The sequence below is a fragment of the Amphiura filiformis genome, chromosome 12 (genome assembly GCF_039555335.1).
Source record: "Amphiura filiformis chromosome 12, Afil_fr2py, whole genome shotgun sequence".
NCBI lineage: Eukaryota > Metazoa > Echinodermata > Ophiuroidea > Amphilepidida > Amphiuridae > Amphiura > Amphiura filiformis.
The window spans coordinates 20,381,920-20,390,683 of NC_092639.1; the positions used below are offsets into that span (position 1 = coordinate 20,381,920).

Consider the following 8,764-nt stretch of genomic DNA (forward strand, 5'->3'; position numbering starts at 1 on the left):
GACTTTGACACAAGAGAAGTGTTTCAATGTGTTCATTTTGAAACTGAATGGACACATAATTACAAGAATGTAAACTCACAAGTGTACAACAAACTTTGTGTCATACAGTGGGGGGGGGGCACAAGGAGCAAATGCCCCCAGTCAGAACTCTTGCCCCCCCCCCCTTTTGTGGTGTTGCCCCCCAGTAAAAACTCCAAATTACAAAAATTTCAACTTTTTGCGGTAATTTTGTGCAAAATTTGTTGATTTTGAATTAACATTATTTTTGGGATTTTGGGCCAAAAATGGCATTTTGGCCCAAATTTGACCTCACAGATGAACTTATCAAGTCTTTGCCATTCTAAATATGTATACTTTTATATACTTTACACCAACAATTTAGCAGTTATGAGGCCCGAAAGTTTCCATAATTCCAGGGTTCAGACCAACCTTAAATCACTGCACTTTTTTTTTCACAAGTACTCTTTACAATGACTGCATTGTGTGACATGTTATACGTTTGAGCAATTTATGTGGGTGTGTTGGCCACCATTGGATATCGCATGATTGCACGGTAGATTGGTTGCTAACAGTATTTCCTTTTTCTGCTATTCAATTTTTACAGGGAAAATGAAAGATAAAGTTAAAATCGTACTTGGTTTTCAAATTTAAAAGAAAATGTGACGAAGATGGAATTGAAAAAAGTGATGTTTATGAATGAGGTTTATGACTTTGCATCTGTTCCTCCATTTCAAAGCAAAATGTTTAAATTTTGCACAATATTACCCTCAATACAACTGATGCACAATCATTAACTTCTAAGTCAATCAAATATTTATTGACTCACACAAGCATGAGATTATTACAAGTTATAGCACCATAGATTACTCCTATTCCAGAAAAATACAGTACAATTTTTTTTTTGTTTAAAACAAAATTATCCTCTTTTACCAGATGAAACATAGTTAAGGCCAGTGTAATGGGAGAGAACATGGACCTTTTTGAGCATCATTATTTCTGAATTGTATGTCAAAAGTATATAAAACTATACATTTTTGGAAAGCAAATGAGTCAAGGAATCCCATGGTGACGTCAGATGTGTTCAAAAATCTTGAGTTTTTGAAAAATCACAAAAATTCACTTTTTTACCCCAATTGTTTTGTGACAACTTAGAAAAAAATCTGTTCGGAGTAAAAAAAATTCAGTTAGCTTTTCATAAAGAAGAGACATGAACTTAGTGAAGGTTTTTTTATTTTTTTGAAATTTGTCTCTTTTTTTCGAAATATTGAAAAAAACATGTGAAAAAAGCAATTTTGTCACTCTATTAAGCTAAAAATTGCACAGAATGGTGTATATTTTTGTTTAAAACAAATATTTTGAAAAAATGAGAAAACCTTCCCTAGGCTTTGATGTACTCTAAACGATAGTGCAAAAAGTTTACCTTTTGCTTGCATATTTTTCGAGTTATCTTGTTACAAAAATCGTGCAATATTGTCAAAAGTGAACTCTGAGAAATCGACGTTTTAGTAAAAAAATGTCAAAATTATGCACAAAACGTGCATCTCATTAACTCGGTTGCTGCTGCCTGCCTGTATATTTTAAAACGGTAAGACTTTCACGCTTGTAAAAGCTGTATCTGGTGCATGGTCTAAATATGCATCTTTTTGCACCAATAAATCTATAATGTCTGCTTTCAGTGCGCCAAAATTCAAAATAATTAAAAAATCTAAGTGGCATTTTGACTGCAAAATTTGTTTTGTTTACACCACATTTGCTGGCATGAACAACAAACCGAATGCGCCTAGACTGCGTTTGACATACGCCAAGAGAGTTGCGCCACACACGCTAAGCGAATCGCAGCAGTAATCAAAATATTTTGCATTCACGATTTTTGACTCATTATTTCCGCCAATTTACTAAGCTGTCTTGAGCCATGTGACTTTTTAGAGTTGAAAAGAGTGAAACAAATCAAGCAAAAATACGAGTAAATATTAGCAAGTTGTATTTTATCAGTTTCAAGTGAAAGAATACATCTTAGTGTTGATAAATATCAAGAAATCTCAAATTCAGGCGTGAACGAATGTGTCTTCCATTACTCTGGCCTTAAATCATAATCCTTTAGTTAGTTCTAACTGGCAATGGAAGTCAAATTGAAATAGTTGGAAATATTATAAAAATATTAAACTTATGAGATAGCTCTGAGCCTATACTCAAGATTTTGAATGCTTAGACTTTTGCCAAGTCTTAGAATTTTGTGACTACAATTGTAAGAAATTGTACAAAATTGCATGTTTTGGGCCCCATTTTCCCTCAAATTGCAAAATATTAAAATTTGACTTTTATTACCAGTTAGAACTCAGAAAAGGAAACAGATTTAGCTCTGGTTCATTTGGCAAAACAGGATAATATTTTTAATCCCCAAAATTAGTTCTGTATTTTTCTGAATAGGGAGTAGTGCATTGTAGAATGCAGGTAACATTACAAACATACCTCAATAACATGCCAGTTTCATTTAGAAGACATCCATCATATTAATACTTGGATGCCCCAGGTTGGATGCATACTAAAACTTAAATTGCTGGCTGGGATTGCTGATCTGTTTTGTCTTTCTGAAACAAAATTAAAAATAACGAAAAATTACATATCACCATGGTCACAGTAAAACAACTGGTGATCTGGGAGTCAATGGTAGCACCTCCAAAAACTAAGTCTCTACTTCAGAAATAACATTTTGGTGGGAAATATGTGACATGATTGGATAAATAATATTTATTTTTGTACTTTATGTTGTTTTTTGCACCCTATTTTTCTGCTTCCTCATTTCAAGAAACTTATCTGGGAAAATACTCTTCTTTTCTACTTGTATTTTAATTTCATAATGCCCACGCTTAGTCTAAATGGATCAGATTATGACACATATAATTTAACCCCAACCCTACCCGTGTTTTTTTTTGCTATCGGAAGGGAAAGAAGAAAAAAGGATAGAAGGTGAAGAAAAAAGTCACTTGGTACCCCCAGGATTCGAACCCGGGACCCCTCGCATGCCATGCACACGATCGCCGACATGTAGCTATCGAGGTTAGGCTGCCATGGGCAGCAATTCCCTGGGTATATATGACTGGGCTGATTGCGTCATCAAGTCACATGGAATGCATGCACGCAGAGTGGTTTTTATAGTGAGCTTTAGTGAGACTATTATAGGAGGCCTAAATCTAGGAAAAACATGTTAATTAACCCCAACCCTACCTGTGTTTTTTTTGCTATTTGAAGGGAAAGAAGAAATGAAAAAGGAGAGAAGGTGAAGAAAGAAGTCACTTGGTACCCCCAGGATTCGAACCCGGGACCCCTCGCATGCCATGCACACGATCACCGACATGTAGCTATCGAGGTTAGGCTGCCCTGGGCAGCAATTCCCTGGGTATATATGACTTGGGCTGATTGCGTCATCAAGTCACATGGAATGCATGCACGCAGAGTGCTTTTAATAGTGAGCTTTAGTGAGACTATTATAGGAGGCCTAAATCTAGGAAAAACATGTTAATTAACCCCAACCCTACCTGTGGTTTTTTTGCTATTTGAAGGGAAAGAAGAAATGAAAAAGGAGAGAAGGTGAAGAAAGAAGTCACTTGGTACCCCCAGGATTCGAACCCGGGACCCCTTGCATGCCATGCATACGATCACCGACCTGTAGCTATCGAGGTTAGGCTGCCCCGGGCAGCAATTCCCTAGGTATATATGACTTGGGCTGATTGCGTCATCAAGTCATATGGAATGCATGCACGCAGAGTGGTTTTAATAGCGAGCTTTAGTGAAATTTGATTGGTTAGGGTTAATATAAATCATAATTATTCATTTTAGACCCCATTTCAGTCATATGATTATGATTATAACTATGATTACAATGACTTGTTGACTGTTAACATATGAAAACAATGCAGACACATACTATTTCTTTCATTTTAAACATATATATTCATGTCTTTGTATTTCTACCAATTGCTTCACTTTCAAGCAGATATTTCAGTTTCACTACTAATGTATCTTAGGAATGATTACAATACACATAAAATACTAAGAAATTATCAAGTTAAAACTTTTTTGCATTTTCAAATATCATGCACGAACACCTCTTACATGTATTACATTTTCATAAAACATTTTTGAAGACCTATGTTTAAACCCCTTTAACATGTACAAGCTGTATCAAAATGATTGGTACCCATCAATTTTGATGTTTATTGAAAAGCTTGCCTCTTCCAAATGCAGAACGTATTGTTTATGACTTTTTATACAATCATTCTACAAATTCTTTGGATGTTATTTTGAATTTTCGAGGCATCGGACTCATCCATTATCAATGAAAATTGATGGGTACCAATTATTTTGATACAGCCTGTATCCCACTTACAATCAGCATTCTCATAAAGGTTGTGTGGCATAATAAGCCTAATATGTAAAGAAATTAGCCCAGAAAATAGCTTTTTAACAAAAATAGCTTTTAATGCTATAGAGCATTCCTATATAACTGCCACTTTCAAAACATTGATGGGGAAAATATTAATATCATATTATAGAGTAGCGAAAACAAAATCAAGAAGGATACCACATTATTTTTTCATTATTTTATAATCACATAATGCACTTCTTCACCTAGATTTCACTTTTTTTTTGTGCTATCAATGTAATATTGATGTTTATATCACTCATACATAAATTTTAGACAGTTCATTTGGTTGATTACCATTTATCATTTTTACCAACACTCTCTCCGTGTGATAGTCTTTACTATCATAGTGCTCTGCCGTAGTGCGCCTACGCCAAGCCGTGCGCTGACTCTTGGACTCGCTGATTTAGTAATGGGGTGGACCCCAAAATTTGAAGTATATCACGGCAAAACATGGTGTTACGTTGATGAAAAAATATATTTCCTACCTTAAATAGTATTTTAGTAATAGAATTTATGCATGAGTGATATAAAACAAATATTAACTGTCTTAAATTTGTGTAATGGTCGAAATATAATCACGAGGTGAAAGATGTATTGTTCCATTCCACTCGCCATTCCCGCTCGTGGAATGGAACAATCCATCTTTCACCTCGTGATTATATTTTGACCATCACACTCATAGACAGTTAATATTTCTATACAATCCCATCAATGACAGGAAGATACCAATTATAGATTAGGCCATCTTAATATGTGTACATCCATATCAAAACGATGCACTTGTCGGCTGCTACATGTGTCTCATTTCACATAATAGTTAGGAATAAATACCAGACTCATCTCAAGTGGAGGTCACCTCAAATCATACCAAAGTCACTTGATTTAGGAATACAGAGAACGTGTTCCTAAACTATGTGACCTGGGGAAGTTTTGAAGTGACATCCACTTGAGATGAGTCTGGTATTTATTCCTAGCTATTATGTGAAATGAGACACATGTAGCAGCCGACAAGTGCATCGTTTTGATATGGATGTAAGCACCAATTGCAAGTTCTTCTTCCTATACCATTTTCCACCCTGATGTGCCAGTGACGTCAACACGATGAGGCAGCTGTTTCGCTCACACACTTATGCAGCATCTTGTAGCATGCGCATGTCTACGTCAGCGCTTTGAGCAAATACTAGCAAATTGAGACTGCGCCTGATGAAATGTGCACCAACGTCACTGTCGCATCAGGATGAAAAATGGTATAATTTGGCAAACTTCATCATATTTGCACATGATTAAGAGGAATGAGTCGGATGTCGCTAATATTGTTTTTGAGAAATTGGCAGAAACAGTGCTCAAATTCTTTTGTTTTATACTGTTTTCAGCCATTGATAAATTGCTCATAACTCGGTAACCAGATGTCCGATGGGGTTTGCATCGAAATGTAGCATTCATAAACTGCCAGAAAATGATGTAAAAAACTTCTAATTGAAAATTGCCGACATGCGACTCATTTCCCTTGATCATGTCACATATATGCACCAGTAAATTTGCACCACACTCAATTTACTTGCAAATTACAGATACAAGGAAGAAAGTCTGATGAATTCTAAATATACATGACATTGTAAACATTTTGCAAACCATATTTCAGTACTATTCTTTTGTATTAATTCAGTGTCAGAATTCATAAAATATATGCTCTCAATACTAACTTTACAATAAACTTATCAACGTCTGAAATATCAATGTTCTTCATGTCAAAAATCATGACTTTTAATTAAAATTCAGGATCCTGACTTGCATTCCCATAGCAAGTAAGTACTTAAAGCCTTTTATTTTAATTTATAGATTTTTTCTGTAAATTACCACTTTTCACAGGGCCTAAAGATCCTGGATATTTAGGCTCTCTAAGTATCCAATATATTATAAGACCGCAATGTTTTCTGTAGTCTGTTTTGTCTCAAGTTTAGAGCAAAAAATGTTGGATTTTACAAGAAATATTTTATCTGACATTATCTTGCTGTATTTCATAGACTAATTCCAATCAGCCGTCTACACTGCGCATGTACTGTGTTATGCTTCGTAGTGATGACTGATTAACTTACAGCCCATATTGTGACGGTCTTCCGAAAAATATTAAATGCGACTTTGGTTGTGCGCCATAGCGCGACGCCTGTGTACCGTGTCGCTGTACCGTGCCGTTGTGACAAGATCGCGCTCTGAAATTCTAAAAACAACAAACTCGGTCAAAAGGTCAATTTGGACACAACTGCGTATGCTCTATGCCACAGGAATCCTGTTGCAAAATCCGTCACTTTTTTTCTACATAGTTTTCTCAGTCGTCAATCCAGAAGGTTGACAAATGAGGGCAGCAGTCTATGTATTTCAGCTAGTGCGCCATAGGTAGAAAACCTGGGTTTTATTGAGAACAATATAAATATGTAATCTATTCATGACTTCATTGATGTGACCTTGATAGCCATCATTTCTATTCACCATGTCCGTTGAAGTGAGAGAGAATTGAATAGCTGCGTGTACGTCACAACAGAAATGCACACAATAGAAATGAGCATCTCATGAATGTGCAACCAATGTTTAGACACCCGCTTTTAGACATAATGAGCTTGTAGTTGATCAGCTTCAGATTTCATTACTTTCAACTATTGTTTAGTATTGAAGAATGGAAAATTGAAGGTTGAAAATGACTTCTGTGTACATGTCCATCGCAATTGCAAAACGTTTAATGTAGAGTCCGAAGTTTTCCGTTTTACGGAAAACAGGGAAAAAATCACCGAATCGGAGGTACAACACGGAAAATGACATTTTTGTATGATGTGAACAAAATTGTTAAAAGATAAGATAAATTAATGTTAAAAACAATCTTGAGTTGTGTATGTCAATTTTTATGATAAAAATGCTGTTTAATAATACTGAAATAAAGGTATATTACCAAGGCATGAACCGCTATCCATCCAAACATCGTAACAGTCGGCTTATTATGAGAATATTCCAATCAGAGCATATTGATCGCGATATTGAACACTTTATTGTGACATTAATATCATTCATAATCATTGTTTATACATTTTAAAATTTATTCGTAAAACATGGATTTACTAATTTTACAACACGGATTACAACACGGAAAATGGATTTTAGAAAATGGTAAACTTCGGACTCTAGTTTAATGGATCATGCGTGCGTTTAACGGTACATGCGTTTAACGTTCCCATTCCTAGAAAAAGCAATGAAAGTATCAATACATTACATTTACCATATCATTATGAAGTAGGTAATGGTGTCTCCAACAGACGAGGATACCTAGAATACATAAAAGCAGAAAGATTTAAGCGTGGTATACCCCCGGGGGGGGGGGGGGTACTCAAGTTTGGTTTTGGTAGGGACGGGCCGCTGAGAATTTGAAAGTGGACCCATAAATATACCAATTTTACAAGAAATTTGGACCCATTGATATACCAAAAGTCAAAATTTTCGGCCGAATTTAACCCAAATTGTCTTAGTTTTTACAAATTTTCCCAAAATTTTGGAAAAATTTTGACAATTTTGGCTAGATTACGGAAAAATTGGGCTATTTTCCTAAAAAATTGAGAAAATTTTGAAAAAGGACCCATTCATATACCAAAATAGGCTTTGAAAAAGGGGTCATTGATATACCAAGAGGCTGAAAATGCTACCCATATTTGCGGCACGTCCCCGTATGGTCATTTGTACTGGGTACCCCCCCCCCCCGGGGTATACCAACTTGATGTGGGGAACAAGACAAAGACAAAGAAAGATAAAAAACAAGACAAAGACAAAGAAAGATAAAAAACTAAAATAAATGAAGTATGTAAACCATGTGAGGGAAACAAGTAAAATACAGACTAGATGGTATGCTGGGGGGGGAATGTAGGCACAGAAGTAGGTAAAGTTTAAAAGCCTACATTTGTTGTATTTTGTCCCCCTCTGCATACCATCTAGTCTGCATTTTACTTGTTTACATACTGCATAAGTTTTTGTCTGTCTTTGTCTTGTTCCCCACATCAAGTTGGTACATCTGGCTCAAAACTTTCTCTCACGATTGCACCATACCACAGATTATTATAAACAATCGCTGTGAAATGCCTTAGGCACAATGTCTAATTAGTCCTACAGCACTATCGGTGCAGATGGCACTTTCTATCCGGAGCCATAGCCAGGGGGTGAGGGGGTACGACCCCCAAAAAAAATGCCAAAGGCCCAAAAAGTCCCCTTTTTTCCAATTTGCGAGCTTTTTGGTCCAAAAATGTCCAAATCCGCTCCCAGTCCAAAAAGATCCAAATTTTGGAAAAAAAGATCCACTTTTTC

At 35.8% G+C, this 8,764-nt stretch overlaps 1 protein-coding gene across 1 annotated transcript in view; it reads right to left on the reverse strand.

Annotated features, from left to right (window-relative positions):
• LOC140165919 (solute carrier family 35 member F4-like) overlaps positions 1-2,624 on the reverse strand; it is a 47,516-nt gene extending 44,892 nt beyond the window's left edge. The window contains exon 1 of the mRNA XM_072189262.1: positions 2,470-2,624. The gene's annotated coding sequence lies outside the window, so the exon portion shown is untranslated. The remainder of the gene's footprint in view (positions 1-2,469) is intronic.
• Positions 2,625-8,764: the final 6,140 nt, after the last annotated feature.